The sequence below is a fragment of the Pristiophorus japonicus genome, unplaced genomic scaffold (genome assembly GCF_044704955.1).
Source record: "Pristiophorus japonicus isolate sPriJap1 unplaced genomic scaffold, sPriJap1.hap1 HAP1_SCAFFOLD_402, whole genome shotgun sequence".
NCBI lineage: Eukaryota > Metazoa > Chordata > Chondrichthyes > Pristiophoridae > Pristiophorus > Pristiophorus japonicus.
In genome coordinates, this window is record NW_027253893.1 from 61994 (window position 1) to 81544 (window position 19551).

The 19551-nt window shown below is 47.5% G+C and overlaps 1 pseudogene; it reads right to left on the minus strand.

Annotated features, from left to right (window-relative positions):
- The window catches only part of LOC139250613 (Ig heavy chain C region-like), a 76308-nt pseudogene extending 57199 nt beyond the window's left edge, over positions 1-19109 (minus strand).
- Between the last annotated feature and the right edge of the window lie 442 nt (positions 19110-19551).

Sequence of the window (19551 nt, forward strand, 5' to 3'; positions counted from 1 at the left end):
TCAGTCTGGTGAATCTTCGCTGCACTCCCTCAATAGCAAGAATGTCCTTTCTCAAGTTAGGAGACCAAAACTGTACACAATACTCCAGGTGTGGCCTCAACAAGGCCCTGTACAACTGTAGTAACACCTCCCTGCCCCTGTACTCAAATCCCCTCGCTATGAAGGCCAACATGCCATTTGCTTTCTTAACCGCCTGCTGTACCTGCATGCCAACCTTCAATGACTGATGTACCATGACACCCAGGTCTCGTTGCACCTCCCCTTTTCCTAATCTGTCACCATTCAGATAATAGTCTGTCTCTCTGTTTTTAACCACCAAAGTGGATAACCTCATATTTATCCACATTATACTTCATCTGCCATGCATTTGCCCACTCACCTAACGTATCCAAGTCACTCTGCAGCCTCATAGCATCCTCCTCGCAGCTCACACTGCCACCTAAATTAGTGTCATCCGCAAATTTGGAGATACTACATTTAATCCCCTCGTCTAAATCATTAATGTGCAGTGTAAACAGCTGGGGCTCCAGCACAGAACCTTGCGGTACCCCACTAGTCACTGCCTGCCATTCTGAAAAGTACCCATTTACTCCTACTCTTTGCTTCCTGTCTGACAACCAGTTCTCAATCCACGTCAGCACACTACCCCCAATCCCATGTGCTTTAACTTTGCACATTAATCTCTTGTGTGGGACCTTGTCGAAAGCCTTCTGAAAGTCCAAATATACCACATCAACTGGTTCTCCCTTGTCCACTCTACTGGAAACATCCTCAAAAAATTTCAGAAGATTTGTCAAGCATGATTTCCCTTTCACAAATCCATGCTGACTTGGACCTATCATGTCACCTCTTTCCAAATGCGCTGCTATGACATCCTTAATAATTGATTCCATCATTTTACCCACTACTGAAGTCAGGCTGACCGGTCTATAATTCCCTGTTTTCTCTCTCCGTCCTTTTTTAAAAAGTGGGGTTACATTGGCTACCCTCCACTCGATAGGAACTGATCCAGAGTCAATGGAATGTTGGAAAATGACTATCAATGCATCCGCTATTTCCAAGGCCACCTCCTTAACTACTCTGGGATGGAGTCCACCAGGCTCTGGGAATTTATCGGCCTTCAATCCCATCAATTTCCCCAACACAATTTCCCAACTAATAAAGATTTCCCTCAGTTCCTCCTCCTTACTAGACCCTCTGACCCCTTTTATATCCGGAAGGTTATTTGTGTCCTCCTTAGTGAATACCGAACCAAAGTACTTGTTCAATTGATCTGCCATTTCTTTGTTCCCCGTTATGACTTCCCCTGATTCTGACTGCAGGGGACCTACATTTGTCTTTACTAACCTTTTTCTCTTTACATATCTATAGAAACTTTTGCAATCCGTCTTAATGTTCCCTGCAAGCTTCTTCTCGAACTCCATTTTCCCTGCCCTAATCAAACCCTTTGTCTTCCTCTGCTGAGTTCTAAATTTCTCCCAGTTCCCGAGTTCGCACTGACATTGATTGGGAGATTAATGCACTGATGTTGATTGGGAGATTAATGCGCTGACATTGATTGGGAGATTAATGCACTGATGTTGATTGGGAGATTAATGCGCTGAAATTGATTGGGAGATTAATGCGCTGACATTGATTGGGAGATTAATGAGATGACATTGATTGGGAGATTAGTGCACTGACGTTGATTGGGAGATTAATGCGATGACATTGATTGGGAGATTAATGCATTGAACAGTGATTGGGAGATTAATACGGTGACCATTGATTGGGTGATTAATGCGCTGACATTCATTGAGACATTAATGCGATGACATTGATTGGGAGATTAATGCACTGACGTTCATTGAGAGATTAATGCGATGACATTGATTGGGAGATTAGTGCACTGACATTGATTGGGAGATTAATGCACTGACATTGATTGGGAGATTAATGCGCTGCCATTGATTGGGAGATTAATGCGCTGAGATTGATTGGGAGATTAATGCGCTGACATTGATTGGGAGATTAATGCACTGACGTTGATTGGGAGATTAATGCGATGACATTGATTGGGAGATTAGTGCACTGACATTGATTGGGAGATTAGTGCACTGACATTGTTTGGGAGATTAATGCATTGACATTGATTGGGAGATTAGTGCACTGACATTGATTGGGAGATTAATGCGATGACATTGATTGGGAGATTAGTGCACTGACATTGATTGGGAGATTAGTGCACTGACATTGATTGGGAGATTAATGCATTGACATTGATTGGGAGATTAATGCGCTGCCATTGATTGGGAGATTAATGCGCTGAGATTGATTGGGAGATTAATGCGCTGACATTGATTGGGAGATTAATGCACTGACGTTGATTGGGAGATTAATGCGATGGCATTGATTGGGAGATTAGTGCACTGACATTGATTGGGAGATTAGTGCACTGACATTGATTGGGAGATTAATGCACTGACATTGATTGGGAGATTAGTGCACTGACATTGATTGGGAGATTAATGCGATGACATTGATTGGGAGATTAGTGCACTGACATTGATTGGGAGATTAGTGCACTGACATTGATTGGGAGATTAATGCACTGACATTGATTGGGAGATTAATGCGCTGCCATTGATTGGGAGATTACTGCACTGACATTGATTGGGGGATTAATGCACTGACATTGATTGGGAGATTAATGCGCTGAGATTGATTGGGAGATTAATGCGCTGACATTGATTGGGAGATTAATGCACTGACGTTGATTGGGAGATTAATGCACTGAACAGTGACTGGGAGATTAATAGAACATAGAAACATAGGAAATAGGTGCAGGAGTCGGCCATTTGGCCCTTCGAGCCTGCACCGCCATTCAATGAGTTCATGGCTGAACATGCAACTTCAGTACCCCATTCCTGCTTTCTCGCCATTCCCCTTAATCCCCCGAGTAGTAAGGACTACATCTAACTCCTTTTTGAATATATTTGGTGAATTGGCCTCAACAACTTTCTGTGGTAGAGAATTCCACAGGTTCACCACTCTCTGGGTGAAGAAATTTCTCCTCATCTCGGTCCTAAATGGCTTACCCCTTATCCTTCGACTGTGATCCCTGGTTTTGGACTTCCCCAACATTGGGAACATTCTTCCTGCATCTAGCCTGTCTAACCCCGTCAGAATTTTAAACGTTTCTATGAGTTCCCCTCTCATTCTTCTGAACTCCAGTGAATACAAGCCAAGTTGATCCAGTCTTTCTTGATATGTCAGTCCCACCATCCCAGCAATCAGTCTGGTGAACCTTCGCTGCACTCCCTCAATAGCAAGAATGTCCTTCCTCAAGTTAGGAGACCAAAACTGTACACAATACTCCAGGTGTGGCCCTGTACAACTGTAGCAACACCTCCCTGCCCCTGTACTCAAATCCCCTCGCTTTGAAGGCCAACATGCCATTTGCTTTCTTAACCGCCTGCTGTACCTGCATGCCAACCTTCAATGACTGATGTACCATGACACCCAGGTCTCGTTGCACCTCTCCTTTTCCTAATCTGTCACCATTCAGATAATAGTCTGTCTCTCCGTTTTTACCACCAAAGTGGATAACCTCACAATTATCCAGATTATACTTCATCTGCCATGCATTTGCCCACTCACCAAACCTATCCAAGTCACTCTGCAGCCTCATAGCATCCTCCTCGCAGCTCACACTGCCACCCAACTTAGTGTAATCCGCAAATTTGGAGATACTACATTTAATCCCCTCATCTATAGCATTAATGTACATTGTAAACAGCTGGGGCCCCAGCACAGAACCTTGCGGTACCCCACTAGTCACTGCCTGCCATTCTGAAAAGTACCCATTTACTCCTACTCTTTGCTTTCTGTGTGCCAACCAGTTCTCAATCCACGTCAGCACACTACCCCCAATCCCATGTGCTTTAACTTTGCACATTAATCTCTTGTGTGGGACCTTGTCGAAAGCCTTCTGAAAGTCCAAATACACCACATCAACTGGTTCACCCTTGTCCATTCTACTGGAAACATCCTCAAAAAATTCCAGAAGATTTGTCAAGCATGATTTCCCTTTCACAAATCCATGCTGACTTGGACCTATCATGTCACTTCTTTCCAAATGCGCTGCTATGACATCCTTAATAATTGATTCCATCATTTTACCCACGACCGATGTCAGGCTGACCGGTCTATAATTCCCTGTTTTCTCTCTCCCTCCTTTTTTAAAAAGTGGTGTTACATTGGCTACCCTCCACTCCATAGGAACTGATCCAGAGTCTATGGAATGTTGGAAAATGACTGTCAATGCATCCGCTATTTCCAAGGCCACCTCCTTAAGTACTCTGGGATGCAGTCCATCAGGCCCTGGGGATTTATCGGCCTTCAATCCCATCAATTTCCCCAACACAATTTCCCGACTAATATGGATTTCCCTCAGTTCCTCCTTCTCACTCGACCCTCTGACCCCTTTTATATCCAGAAGGTTGTTTGTGTCCTCCTTAGTGAATACCGAACCAAAGTACTTGTTCAATTGGTCTGCCATTTCTTTGTTCCCCGTTATGACTTCCCCTGCTTCTGACTGCAGGGGACCTACGTTTGTCTTTACTTATCTTTTTCTCTTTACATATCTATAGAAACTTTTGCAATCCATTTTAATGTTCCCTGCAAGCTTCCTCTCGTTCTCTATTTTCCCTGCCCTAATCAAACCCTTTGTTCTCCTCTGCTGAGTTCTAAATTTCTCTCAGTCCCCGGGTTCACTGCTATTTCTGGCCAATTTGTATGCCACTTCCTTGGCTTTAATACTATCCCTGATTTCCCTTGATAGCCACGGTTGAGCCACCTTCCCTTTTTTATTTTTACGCCAGACAGGGATGTACAATTGTAGTTCATCCATGCGGTCTCGAAATGTCTGCCATTGCCCATCCACTGTCAACCCCCTCAGTATAATTCGCCAATCTATCCTAGCCAATTCACACCTCATAACTTCAAAGTTACCCTTCTTTAAGTTCTGGACCATGGTCCCTGAATTAACTGTTTCATTCTCCATCCTGATGTAGAATTCCACCATATTATGGTCACTCTTCCCCAAGGGGCCTCGCACAACGAGATTGCTAATTAATCCTCTCTCATTACACAACACCCAGTCTAAGATGGCCTCCTCCCTAGTTGGTTCCTTGACATATTGGTCTAGAAAACCATCCCAGGAAGCACTCCAGGAAATCCTCCTCCACCGTATTGCTTCCAGTTTGGTTAGCCCAATCTATATGCATATTAAAGTCACCCATGATAACTGCTGAACCTTTATTGCATGCACCCCTAATTTCCAGTTTGAAGCCCTCCCCAACATCACTACTACTGTTTGGACGTCTGTACACAACTCCCACTTGCGGTTTCTGCCCCTTGGTATTCCGTAGCTCCACCCATACCGATTCCACATCATCCACGCTAATATCTTTCGTTACAATTGCATTAATTTCCTCGATAAACAGCAACACCACCCCACCTCCTTTTCCTTTCTGTCTATCTTTCCTAAATGCTGAATACCCCTGGATGTTGAGTTCCCAGCCTTGGTCACCCTGGAGCCATGTCTCCGTGATGCCAACCACATCGTATCCATTAACTGCTATCTGCACAGTTAATTCATCCACCTTATTCCGAATACTCCTCACATTGAGGCACAGAGCCTTCAGGCTTGTCTTTTTAACACACTTATACCCTTTAGAATGTTGCTGCAAAGTGGCCCTTTTTGTTTTTTGCCTTGGGTTTCTCTGCCCTCCACTTTTACTCATTTCCTTTCTGTCTTTTGCTTCTGTCTCCAATATGTTTCCCTCTGTCTCCCTGCATTGGTTCCCATCCCCCTGCCATATTAGTTTAACTCCTCCCCAACAGTACTAGCAAACACTCCCCCGAGGACATTGGTTCCTGTGACATGGCTGATCATGCAACTTCAGTACCCCATTCCTGCTTTTGCTCAATACCCCTTGAGCCCTTTAGCCGTAAGGGCCACATCTAACTCCCTTTTGAATATATCGAACGAACTGGCCTCAACAACTTTCTGTGGTAGTGAATTCCACAGGTTCACAATTCTCTGAGTGATGAAGTTTTCCTCATCTCAGTCCTAAATGGCTTACCCCTTTTCCTTCGGGAGAAGCTGCCGGATTGTGGTAAAAACCCACCGGGTTCACAAGAATAAAAGAATTAGGAGCAGGAGTCCGCCATTCGGCCCCTCGAGCCTGCCCCGCCATTTAATAAGATCATGGCTGATCATCGCCCTCAACTCCACTTTCCTGCACTATCCCCATATCCCTTGATTCCCTTAATATCCAAAAATCTATCGATCTCCGTCTTAAATATACTGAAAGGCTGAGCCTCCAGCCCTCTGGGGCAGAGAATTGCAGAGATTCACCCCCCTCTGAGTGAAGAAGTTTCTCCTTATCTCAGGTTTAAATGGCCGACCCCTTATTCTGAGACTGTGACCCCGATTCATTAACGTTCTTCAGGGAAGTGAACCTGCCGCCCCCTCCCCAGTCTGGGCCTACATGTGACTCCAGTCACACACACTCCCAGGGCAACTAGGGATGGGCAATAAATGCCAGCCACACTGACCTGAAAAATTAAAAAGAAAATCTAAGCCCTTGGTGATAGAGCGATTGCAGTAAAAGGCAATTAAAAGCGGTGATTAATGAACTCTCAGGAATAGGGCAAGGATCGGACTGGGCAGAGATTGATGTAAACCGACACGTTATCACAGGTGACTCCATTCCCCAGAATTTGACAGGGGGAAATAAATTGCTAAAAACGATGGAACAAGTGTGTGTGTGTGTGTGGAGGTTGTGCAGGATAGAGAGGGTGAGAGTAACAGAGAGAAAGGAGAGCAAGAATGAAAGAAAGACGCATTTATATAGTGCCTTTCACAGCCACCGGACATCCCAAAGCACTTTACAGCCAATGAAGTACTTTTGGAGTGTGGTCACTGTTGTAATGTGGGAAATGCGGCAGCCAATTTGTGCACAGCAAGCTCCCACACACAGCAATGTGATAATGACCCGACAATCTGTGGCCACACTCCAAAAGTACTTCATTGGCTGCATAGCCCTCTGGGACACCCTGTGACTGTGAAGCCCCCCGGGGACACCCCCTCTGGGATGGTGAAGCCTTGCAGGGGACATCCCCCCGGGGACACCCCCTCTGGGACACCCCCTCTGGGACCGTGAAGCCCCCCAGGGGACACCCCCCGGGGACACCCTGCATCCGGGGACACCCTGCGACCGGGGACACCCCCCCGGGGACACCCCCCCGGGACACCCCCCCGGGACACCCTGCGACTGTGAAGCCCCTCGGGGACACCCCCCGGGGTCACCCTGCGACTGTGAAGCCCCCCGGGGACACCCCCCCGGGGTCATCCTGCGACTGTGAAGGGCGCTATACAAAGGCGAGTCTTTTTTAAAAACAGGAAAACAAAATAAAAACCTGGAAATCTGAATTTGAAAACAAAGTTGTGATGAAAGGTCACGGACCGGAAACGTTTCTCTGACCCCAGCCGCGGCCGGAGCTGCTGAACGTTTCCAGAGCGGGCGGCACAGCGATATCAGTCGGTCATCTTCCACCCTGGGACCGGGAGGTCAGTGGGGGTCAGAGCGGGATCGGTGGGGGTCAGAGTGGGTCAGAGCGGGGTCAGAGCGGGTCGGTGGGGGTCAGAGCGGGGCCGGTGGGGGTCAGAGCGGGGCCGGTGGGGGTCAGAGCGGTGTCGGTGGGGGTCAGAGCGGGGTCGGTGGGGGTCAGAGCGGGTCGGTGGGGATCAGAGCGGGGTCAATGGAGGTCAGAGCGGGGTCGGTGGAGGTTAGAGCGAGGTCGGTGGGGGTCAGAGCGGGGTCGGTGGAGGTCAGAGCGGGGTCGGTGGAGGTCAGAGTGGGGTCGGTGGAGGTCAGAGTGGGGTCGGTGGAGGTCAGAGCGGGGTCAGTGTGGGTCAGAACGGGGTCGGTGGAGGTCAGAGCGGGGTCGGTGGGGGTCAGAGCGGGGTCGTTTGAGGTCAGAGCGGGGTCGGTGGGGGTCAGAACGGGGTCGGTGGGGGTCAGAGCGGGTCGGTGGGGGTCAGAGCGGGTGGGTGGGGGTCAGAGCGGGTCGGTGGGGGTCGGTGGGGGTCAGAGCGGGGTCGGTGGCGGTCCTTCTCATCTCAGTTTTAAATGGGCGACCCCTTACTCTGAAACTATTCCCCTAGTTGTAGATTCCCCCACGAGGGGAAATATCCTCTCTGTGTCGACCTTGTCGAGCCCCCTCAGAATCTTATATGTTTCAATAAGGTCACCTCTCTGTCTTCTAAACTCCAACTTACTCAGCCTTTCCTCATAAGTCAAACCCTTCATCTCAGGAATCGACCTGGTGAACTTCTCTGAACTGCCTCCAATGCCAGTATAATGTTGTCTTTGGGGACAGATGGACAATAGCCGCCCATTGGCAGTGGCTCAGTGGGAAGCACTCTCGCCTCGGACTCACGTGGGCGTGGGTTCAAGTCCCGCTCCGGAGACTTGAGCACATAAATCTAGGCCGACACTCCCAGTGCAGTGCTGAGGGAGTGCTGCACTGTCGGAGGGGCAGTACTGATGGAGCACCGCACTGTCGGAGGGGCAGTACTGAGGAAGTGCTGCACTGTCGTAGGGGCAGTACTGAGGGAGTGCTGCACTGTCGGAGGGGCAGTATTGAGGGAGTGCCGCACTTTCGGAGGGGCGGTACTGAGGGAGTGCTGCACTGTCGGAGGGGCAGTACTAAGGGAGTGCTGCACTGTCGGAGGGGCAGTACTGAGGGAGCACCGCACTGTCGGAGGGGCAGTACTGAGGGAGCGCCGCACTGTCGGAGGGGCAGTACTAAGGGAGCGCTGCACTGTCGGAGGGGCAGTACTGAGGGAGTGCCGCACTGTCGGAGGGGCAGTACTGAGGGAGTGCCGCACTGTCGGAGGGGCGGTACTGAGGGAGTGCCGCACTGTCGGAGGGGCGGTACTGAGGGAGTGCCGTACTGTCGGAGGGGCGGTACTGAGGGAGTGCCGCACTGTCGGAGGGGCGGTACTGAGGGACCGCCGTACTGTCGGAGGGGCAGTACTGAGGGAGCGCCGCACTGTTGGAGGTGCCGTCTTTCAGGTGAATGGTTAAGCTGATTCCCTGAGGTCCTGGGCCAATACTTATCCCTGAAGATCACAAAAACAGATGATCTGGTCATTACCAGCTTATTTTGTGTGGGAGCTTGCTGTGCACAAACTCGCTATCATTGTGTTACACTTCAAAAGTACTTCAGTGGCTGTAAAGCGCTCAGGGACATCCTGAGATCATCAAAGGCGCTATATAAATGCAAGTTCTTCCTTTCGCAACCTCTTCTAATGCATGACGATCAAGCTTGGTTAAAAAAAAGAAATACTTGCATTTATATAACACCTTTCACAACCACCGGACGTCTCAAAGTGCTTTACAGCCAATGAAGTACTTTATGAAGTGTAGTCACTGTTGTAATTAAGGAATCAATATTGGCCCAGGACACCGGGGATAGCCCCACCTGCTCTTCTTCGAAATAGAGCCATTGGATCTTTTACATCCACCTGAGAGAGCAGGCGGGGCCTCGGTTTAACATCTCATCGCTCAGTGCTCCCTCAGTAGTGCCCTTCCGACAGTGCAGCACTCCCTCAGTACTGCCCCGCCGACAGTGCAGCACTCCCTCAGTACTGCCCCTCCGACAGTGCAGCACTCCCTCAGTACTGCCCCTCCGACAGTGCAGCACTCCCTCAGTACTGCCCCTCCGACAGTGCAGCACTCCCTCAGTATTGCCCCTCCGACAGTGCGACGCTCCGACAGTGCAGCACTCCCTCAGTACTGCCCCTCCAACAGTGCAGCACTCCCTCAGTACTGCCCCTCCGACAGTACAGCACTCCCTCAGTACTGCCCCTCCGACAGTGCAGCACTCCCTCAGTACTGCACTGGAGTGTCAGCCTGGATTTAAATATTCAAGTCCCTGGAGTGGGATTTGAACCCACAACCTCCTGACTCCGAGGCGAGTGAGCTGCCCACTGAGCCACAGCTGACACTGGAACCTGTGAAATCTAACCCAGTTAGGGGATAAATGATGACATGGAATTGGCACAGCACTAAGATCGAGTCCTTCACTGGAACAGTAAAGCTCGAGAACACATGGGAAATATAAAGTGATTTTGTTCAGAATCTAACCGGACTGATCACTGACTTCACATTGAAGCAAAAACGTATTCCGTCCCTGAGCCTCACAGAATATTGAAGAACGGCAAATCATGTGTTTCTGTCATGGGACAATAACTGCTCTGCCGTCTACCACAATGAGGGCCCCAGAGCGTTCCCACCTTCTGTTGATTTGTTTTGCACTTTTTATATGAAACTAAACTGCTGCAGTTTGCTTTCATACCTAAAGAACAGGTATTCCAAAGTACCTGCCCTGGGAGTGTTTGGTAGGACAGTGTAGAGGGAGCTTTACTCTGTATCTAACCCGTGCTGTACCTGCCCTGGGAGTGTTTGATGGGACAGTGTAGAGGGAGCTTTACTCTGTATCTAACCCGTGCTGTACCTGCCCTGGGAGTGTTTGATGGGACAGTGTAGAGGGAGCTTTACTCTGTATCTAACCCCCCTGTACCTGCCCTGGGAGTGTTTGATGGGACAGTGTAGAGGGAGCTTTACTCTGTATCTAACCCCCTGTACCTGCCCTGGGAGTGTTTGATGGGATAGTGTAGCGGGAGCTTTATTCTGTATCTAACCCCGTGTGTACCTGCCCTGGGAGTGTTTGATGGGACAGTGCAGAGGGAGTTTTACTCTGTATCTAACCCGTGCTGTACCTGCCCTGGGTGTGTTTGGTGGGCCATGTAGAGGGAGCTTTACTCTTTATCTAACCCCCTGTACCTGCCCTGGGAGTGTTTGGTGGGCCATGTAGAGGGAGCTTTACTCTGTATCTAACCCGTGCTGTACCTGCCTTGGGAGTGTTTGATGGGACAGTGTAGAGGGAGCTTTACTCTGTATCTAACCCGTGCTGTACTTGCCCTGGGTGTGTTTGGTGGGCCATGTAGAGGGAGCCTTACTTTACACTGATGTCAATGGAATGCTAACTCAGACGGAGTGTGATACCAGCTGCTGATTTGCCATTAACCGATTTACTATACACCCAAAGGCAATTACAGCTTTGTGGAATGAGACACAGGAGGAGACCAGTCAGCCAGCCACGCCTGGTCGAGCTCACGAATTAATCCCAGTCCCCTGCTTGTTCCCCATAACCTTGTAAAAGGTTTTCACATGAAGTATTTATCCAATTCTCATTTAAAAGATACTGTGGAACCTGCTCCCACCGCCCTTTCACACACTGCGTTCCAGATCATAACAACTCGCTGTGTAAAACCTTTCCTTATTTACCCCAATATTGTCTCCAAAAGTTTCCCCACTGAAGTCAGGCTGACTGGCCTGTTGCTCCCTTATACACTTCACCTGCTTTCTCAATTCATAGAAACATAGAAAATAGGTGCAGGAGTAGGCCATTCGGCCCTTCGAGCCTGCACCACCATTCAAAAAGATCATGGCTGATCATTCCCTCAGTACCCCTTTCCTGCTTTCTCTCCATACCCCTTGATCCCTTTAGCCGTAAGGGCCACATCTAACTCCCTTTTGAATTTTAAAAACTGCTTCTTCCCCAAGGAAAACAAACTGAAGTGTCCTTAATCCCAACAATAAATCCCGAGATATTTTTAATATCCGTGCAATGCTGACTGAGGCTGTTCATTATACCGGATGGGCCTCATACACTACATTACCGTATTAGGTTGATGGGTGTTTTTGTGACTGGAAGGATGTTTCCAGTGGGGTTCCGCAGGGCTCAGTACTGGGTCCCTTGCTTTTTCTGGTATATATCAATGATCTAGACTGAAATGTTGGGGGTATGATTCAGAAGTTTGATACTAAAATTGGCCGTGTGGTTGATAATGAAGAAGAAAGCTGTGGACTGCAGGAAGATATCAATGTACTGGTCAGGTGGGCAGAACTGTGGCAAATGAAATACAAACCAAAGCTCTTACCGATATATAAAACGGAAAAGAGTGACTAAAGTAAATGTTAGTCCTTTATAAGATGAGAAGGGGGATTTAATAATGGGAAATATGGAAATGGCTGAGACCTTAAGCAATTATTTTGCTTCGGTCTTCACAGTGGAAGACACAAAAACCATGCCAAAAATTGCTGGTCACGGGAATGTGGGAAGGGAGGACCTTGAGATAATTACTATCACTAGGGGCGTAGTGCTGGACAGGCTAATGGGACTCAAGGTAGACAAGTCCCCTGGTCCTGATGAAATGCATCCCAGGGTATTAAAAGAGATGGCGGAAGTTATAGCAGATGCATTCGTTATAATCTACCAACATTCTCTGGACTCTGGGGAGGTACCAGCGGATTGGAAAGCAGCTAATGTGATGCCTCTGTTTAAAAAAGGGGGCAGACAAAAGGCAGGTAACTATAGGCCGGTTAGTTGTAGTGGGGAAAATGCTTGAAACTATCATTAAGGAAGAAATAGTGGGACATCTAGATAGGAATAGTGCAATCAAGCAGACGCAACATGGATTCATGAAGGGGAAATCATGTTTAACTAATTTACTGGAATTCTTTGAGGATATAATGAGCATGATAGATAGAGGTGTACCGATGGATGTGGTGTATTTAGATTTCCAAAAGGCATTCGATAAGGTGCCACACAAAAGGTTAGTGCAGAAGATAAAGGTGCGCGGAGTCAGAGGAAATGTATTAGCTGGCTAACAGAAAGCAGGGAGTTGGGATAAATGGGTCCTTTTCAGGTTGGAAATCAGTGGTTAGTGGTGTGCCACAGGGATCGGTGCTGGGACCACAACTGTTTACAATATACATAGATGACCTGGAAGATGGGACAGAGTGTAGTGCAACAAAATTTGCAGATGACACAAAGATTAGTGGGAAAGCGGGTTGTGTAGAGGGTACAGAGAGGCTGCAAAGAGATTTAGATAGGTTAAGCGAATGGGCTAAGGTTTGGCAGATGGAATACAATGTTGGAAAATGTGAGGTCATCCATCCTGGAAAAAAAAACAGTAAAAGGGAATATTATTTGAATGGGGAGAAATTACAACATGCTGTTGTGCAGAGGGACCTGGGGGTCCTTGTGCATGAATCCCAAAAAGTTAGTTTGCAGGTGCAGCAGGTAATCAGGAAGGCGAATGGAATGTTGGCCTTCATTGCGAGAGGGATGGAGTACAAAAGCAGGGAGCTTCTGCTGCAACTGTATAGGTTATTGGTGAGGCCGCACCTGGAGTACTGTGTACAGTTTTGGTCACCTTACTTAAGGAAGGATATACTAGCCTTGAAGGGGGTACAGAGACGATTTACTCGGCTGATTCCGGAGATGAGGGGGTTACCTTATGATAATAGATTGAGTAGACTGGGTCTTTACTCGTTGGAGTTCAGAAGGATGAGGGGTGATCTTATAGAAACATTTAAAATCATGAAAGGGATAGACAAGATAGAGGCAGAGAAGTTGTTTCCACTGGTCGGGGAGACTAGAACTAGGGGGCACAGCCTCAAAATACGGGGGAGGCAATTTAAAACCGAGTTGAGAAGGAATTTCTTCTCCCAGAGGGTTGTGAATCTGTGGAATTCTCTGCCCAAGGAAGCAGTTGAGGCTAGCTCATTGAATGTATTCAAGTCACAGATAGATAGATTTCTAACCAATAAGGGAATTAAGGGTTACGGGGAGAGGGCGGGTAAGTGGAGCTGAGTCTACGGCCAGATCAGCCATGATCTTGTTGAATGGCGGAGCAGGCTCGAGGGGCTAGATGGCCTACTCCTGTTCCTAATTCTTATGTTCTTATGTTCTTATGAAGTGTGAGGTAATGCATTTGGGGAGGTCTAACAAGGAAAGGGAATACACAATAAATGGTAGGACACTGAGAAGTGTAGAGGAACAGAGGGACCTGGGAGTGCAGGTCCACAGATCCCTGAAGGTAGCAGGCCAGGTGGATAAGGTGGTTAAGAAGACATACGGAGTGCTTGCCTTTATTGGCCGAGGCATAGAATATAAGAGCAAGGGGTAATGCTTGAACTGTATAAAACACTAGTTAGGCCACAGCTGGAATACTGCCTGCAGTTCTGGTCACCACATTACAGGAAAGATGTGAATGCACTGGAGAGGGTACAGAGGAGATTTACATAGATACATAGATACATAGAAAATAGGTGCAGTTGTCGGCCATTCGGCTCTTCGAGCCTGCACCACCATTCAATATATGAGGATGTTGCCTGGGTTGGAGAATTTTGTCTATGAGGAAAGATTGGATAGGCTGGGGTTGTTTTCTTTGGAACAGAGGAGGCTGAGGAGAGACCTGATTGAGGTGTATAAAATTATGAGGGGCCTGGATAGAGTGGATAGTAAGGACCTGTTCCCTTAGCAGAGGGGTCAACAACCAGGGAGCACACCCGATTTACTATACCACCCAAAGGCAATTGCAGCTTTGTGGAATGATAAACAGGAGGAGGCCGTTCATCCAGATAGGAGGTCTAGAGGGATGGTGGGGGTCTGGAACTCACTGCCTGAAAGGGTAGTAGAGGCAGAAACCCTCACCACATTAAAAAGTACTTGGATGTGCCGTAACCTACAGGGCTACGGATCAAGAGCTGGAAAGTGGGATTAGGCTGGGTAGCCTCTTGGTCGGCCGGCACGGACACGATGGGCTGAATGGCCTCCTTCCATGCTGTAAATTTCTATGATTCTATGATATGATTACAGTACATTAGCGACCTCCTACTCTACCTTTCTGTTAACCGAGTCCAGAACACAAGCTCGGGCTCAACTGATGAGTTCAACATCTTTGCAGAACTGTTCATTCAATCTTCACCCCGATTGATAGGTTGGAGGACTGTTCTATTAACTTGTAGGAAACAGAGGGGAGAGAGACAGAGACAAAGGAGGATAGGGGAACAGCAAGAGAGGGCAAGAAATAAAGAGGGGAGAAAGAAAGAACAAAAACAAAGAAAAGAATCAAAGGAGGAAAGGTGAGGATGAAAGGAGGCAATAAACGAGGCGAAGGAAAGAGTGAGGAAAGGAAGGGGTAGCCAATCCCCAGTCAGCAAATTCAGACAATAAACACCACAAAAAAACATCGAAGGCATCCGGGCACAAGATACGTTTGGCTGTCCAGTTTTCAAAGCCTTTCTGGCAAAGAAGGATGTGTGTTGGAAGTGCACAGGCCGAGGGGTTTTCAAAGCAGTTAGTTTAACTGGACCAAGTGTTTGTGCTCAGTGAGGTGTGTTGTTCCACACTGCACAGTGCATGTTAGAATCCAGTCCAGATAGATACACCAGGTGTAATAACAGTTCCACACCACACAGTGCGTGTTAGAATCCAGTCCAGATAGATACACCAGGTGTAATAACAGTTCCACACCACACAGTGCGTGTTAGAATCCAGTCCAGATAGATACACCAGGTGTAATAACAGTTCCACACCACACAGTGCGTGCTAGAATCCAGTCCAGATAGATACACCAGGTGTAATAACAGTTCCACACCACACAGTGCGTGTTAGAATCCAGTCCAGATAGATACACCAGGTGTAATAACAGTTCCACACCACACAGTGCATGTTAGAATCCAGTCCAGATAGATACACCAGGTGTAATAACAGTTCCACACCACACAGTGCGTGTTAGAATCCAGTCCAGATAGATACACCAGGTGTAATAACAGTTCCGCACCACACAGTGCGTGTTAGAATCCAGTCCAGATAGATACACCAGGTGTAATGAAAGTCTACTTTGTGCTCTGCCCCGGCAGGGTTAGGGAGGGCCATTGAAACTCCCTTTACCGCAAATGGGCCATAAAGCTGCATCTCAAACAGATCATCGGATTACACCGGATATACAGCACAGAAACAGGCCATTCGGCCCAACAAGGCCATGCTGCTGTTTATGCCCCACTCGAGCCTCCTCCCGTCTTTCCTCATCTAACTCTATCAGCATAACCCTCCATACCCTTCTCCCCCATTGGCTTGTCCAGCCTCCCCTTAAATGCATCGATACTATTCACCTCAACCCCTCCCTGTGGCAGCGAGTTCCACATTCTCACCACTCTCTGGGTAAAGAAGTTTCTCCTGAATTCCCCATTGGATTTCTTGGTGACTATCTTATATTGATGGCCTCTAGTTATGCTCTTCCCCACAAGTGGAAACACCTTCTCTGTATCCACCCTATCAAAACATTTCATAATTGTAAAGACCTCTATTAGGTCACCCCTCAGCCTTTTTTTTCCAAGAGAAAAGAGACCCAGCCTGTTCATCCTTTCCCGATATGTATACCTCACATTTCTGGTATCATCCTTGTAAATCTGTCTCCTTTCTCTAATATGGTGACCAGAACGTTACGCAGGACTCCAAGTGTGGTCTAAACAAAGCTCGATACAGGTTTAGCATAACTTCCCTATTCTTCAATTCGATACCTCTAGAAATACACCCGAGTGCTTGCCTGGCTAACCTACATCACAACTTTTAATGTTTTGTTCCAAGATCCCTTTGTTCCTCTACCCCACCTAGACTCACACCCTCCGAGTAATAAGTGACCTCCCTATCCCTTAATCAACATAACAAAAACAGATTATCTGGACATTATCATGTTGCTGTGTGTGGGAGCTTGCTGTGCACAAATTGGCTGCCATGTTTCCCACATTACAACAGTGACTACACTTCAAAAGTACTTCATTGGCTGTAAAACGCTTTGAGAAGTCTGGTGGCCGTGAAAGGCGCTATATAAATGCAAGTCTTTCTTTCTCCCTAACAAAATGTAATGCGTGCTCGGTGAACTTAATTTGCCAGTTTGCCCATTCTGCAAGTTTATTAATGTCCTCCTGTAAGTTGTTGCAGGCCTCCTCAGTATTGACGGTCGCCAAGTTTGGTGTCAGCCGCCAATTTAGAAATTGTGCTTTTGATTCCAAAGTCTAAACCGTTAATATAAATTACATAAGACCATCTCATTTCCCACACGCCTTGCCTTAATTTGGGATACTGCCTCCATTAAAAGGAGTGGGTCAGAACCGCCCGAGTGATAAACCTTGTTACACTCACACTGCAACAGGAGATCTTACTCCACCCATTACACTGGCACTCTGCCATATTTAGTCATCAATAAGTTAATACATGTGTGTGAAATTCCCTCGTCCAATGTTTTAACCCAATAATTGTGAACATCATTCAAACTGAACAGAAAAATCTGATACCAATAGACTGCCAATTAACAGATCCATTGCTGTTATTGCTAAGGAACGATTTCGACTGCACAGAAATCCTTCCAGTTCTCAACCTTTGAATTGGTTCAGTTCAAGCTGAGGTTTCAGAGACGAGAGGTGAATTAAACACTAAATTGGGAGCATGCACCGCGCAGATAGTTAAACGGCTACTGTCCAGGCACAATAAGAACATAAGAACATAAGAAATAGGAGCAGGAGTCAGCCATACAGCCCCTCGAGCCTGCTCCGCCGTTCAATAAGTTCAATGGACTCAGCTCCATTTCCCTGCCCGCTTCCCATAACCCTTTATTCTCTTATTGCTTAAAAATCTATCTTCCTCCACCTTAAATATATTCAGTTACCCAACCTCCACAGCTTTCTGGGGCAGAGAATTCCAGATTCAAAGAGAGAAAAAATTCCTCCTCATCTGTTTTAAATGGGCGGCCCCTTATTCTGAAACTATGCCCCCAGTTCTAGACTCCCCCACACGGGGAAACAGCCTCTCTGCATCCACCTTGTCGAGCCTCCTCAGAACCTTATATGTTTCAATAAGATCACCTCTCATTCTTCTGAACTCCAATATATAGGTGCAATCTGCTCAACCTTTCTTCATTAGACAATCCCTTCATCTCAGGAATTAACCGAGTGAACCTTCCCTGAACTGCTCCACAATACAGTATCAACAGGACACAACCTTATTACACATGCAGCCGTTTGCTATCGGTCCAGCAGATCGCTGGTTAATGCTGAACGCTTGTTGGTGTGAGACATGTTTGATAAACACAAGTCCCTGTTCCTCATTCTGTGCAAACTATTTGCCCTCCATCAGCACTGAAATATCCAGTGGAACCTGGAACTTATTCTATTTTACATCTAAAAGCTGTTCCTTCAACGATGTTAACTGTAACCTTAAACAACAGTCTGACTCCAACTGTTAAATCCCGACACAATTGGATAATGTGTTTTAACTCGGATTATAACAAACCCCTAAAGCGCCTGCAATGTCCTACCGTCCAAATGACCAAATCTCCACCCACAGAGCAAGTGTCCCAAAACTAGAATGTGGATCCCGCAGCTCAGACTGAACACATCCTGGAAACCCAAGTAACCTCCTCATTTATTAGATTCTGGGAATCAATTCCGTGGGCTTAAATCTTAACCCTGAACACTCCATCCAGTTAGCAGATGTTAGTCACAATTACTGGGTGTATTCTTAACTCGAAAGAATGGAGTCAGTCTCGGATAGAGTCGAGTAATTATTCTGAATATCTCACCGATTTCACACATTCGTGTATTACCGAATTCGCTAAATAACGCAAATTAAGAACATCAATATCAGATCAGGAAGGAATGAGAAGTTTGTCTTACCCGAAGTCACTGTCAGCGAGGTTCCTGTGCCCCAGTAAGCAACCGTCTCGCACAGTAATAGATGGCGGTGTCGCTGGCTCTCAGATCGCTGATTTCCAGGTAGGCGATCGCGGTCGAACCTCTTGAAGGAACAAATCGTCCTCGAATTCCAGGCGCATAACTACTGGTACCACCAATCTTGTAATCCAGTAACCACTCCAGCCCTTGCCCGGGGACCTGTTTAACCCACTGCAGCCAGTAGCTGTCGAGGCTGAAGCCACTGATTGTACAGGACAGTTTGTGAGACTCCCCGGGCCGTTTCACGGCAGCAGCAGACTGTCTCAGCTCGATAGCGGACCGCACGTCTGTGAACAGAAGAGAGAGTGAGAAGGGTGCACTTTAATACAGGGAACAACACGGGCTCACACAGCCTCCCGGACAAGCCAGGCAGCACTGGGTGCACAATAACTCACCCATCACACAGGCCAGAAGGACACCGAGACAAGCAACACTCGCCATTACCCCTGTGTGTGCAGACAGACAGACACACGCCACAAATCGGCAGCTTCAGGGCGCCTTGGTGTGGGGACCCAGTCAGTGCTGTTTAAATAGGGAACTGGGCTGAGTGAGTGAGTGAGGTTCCAACAGAGGCACACCCACTCAAACCACAGGCTCAGCTTCCTCTCCCCGCCCCCAGCACACATTTCAATTCCCTGATTTATTTATACAGCAAGTCCCCAGCAAGAATCAGTTCCGCATTCAAGGTCCAGGGACAGTTTACTTGAGTTTATTTATTTGAATGTTAAACAGAGACAGGAAGTAAAGAGTCGGGATAAACGGGTCCTTTTCAGAATGGCAGGCAGTGACTAGTGGGGTGCCGCAGGGCTCAGTGCTGGGACCCCAGCTCTTTACAATATACATTAACGAT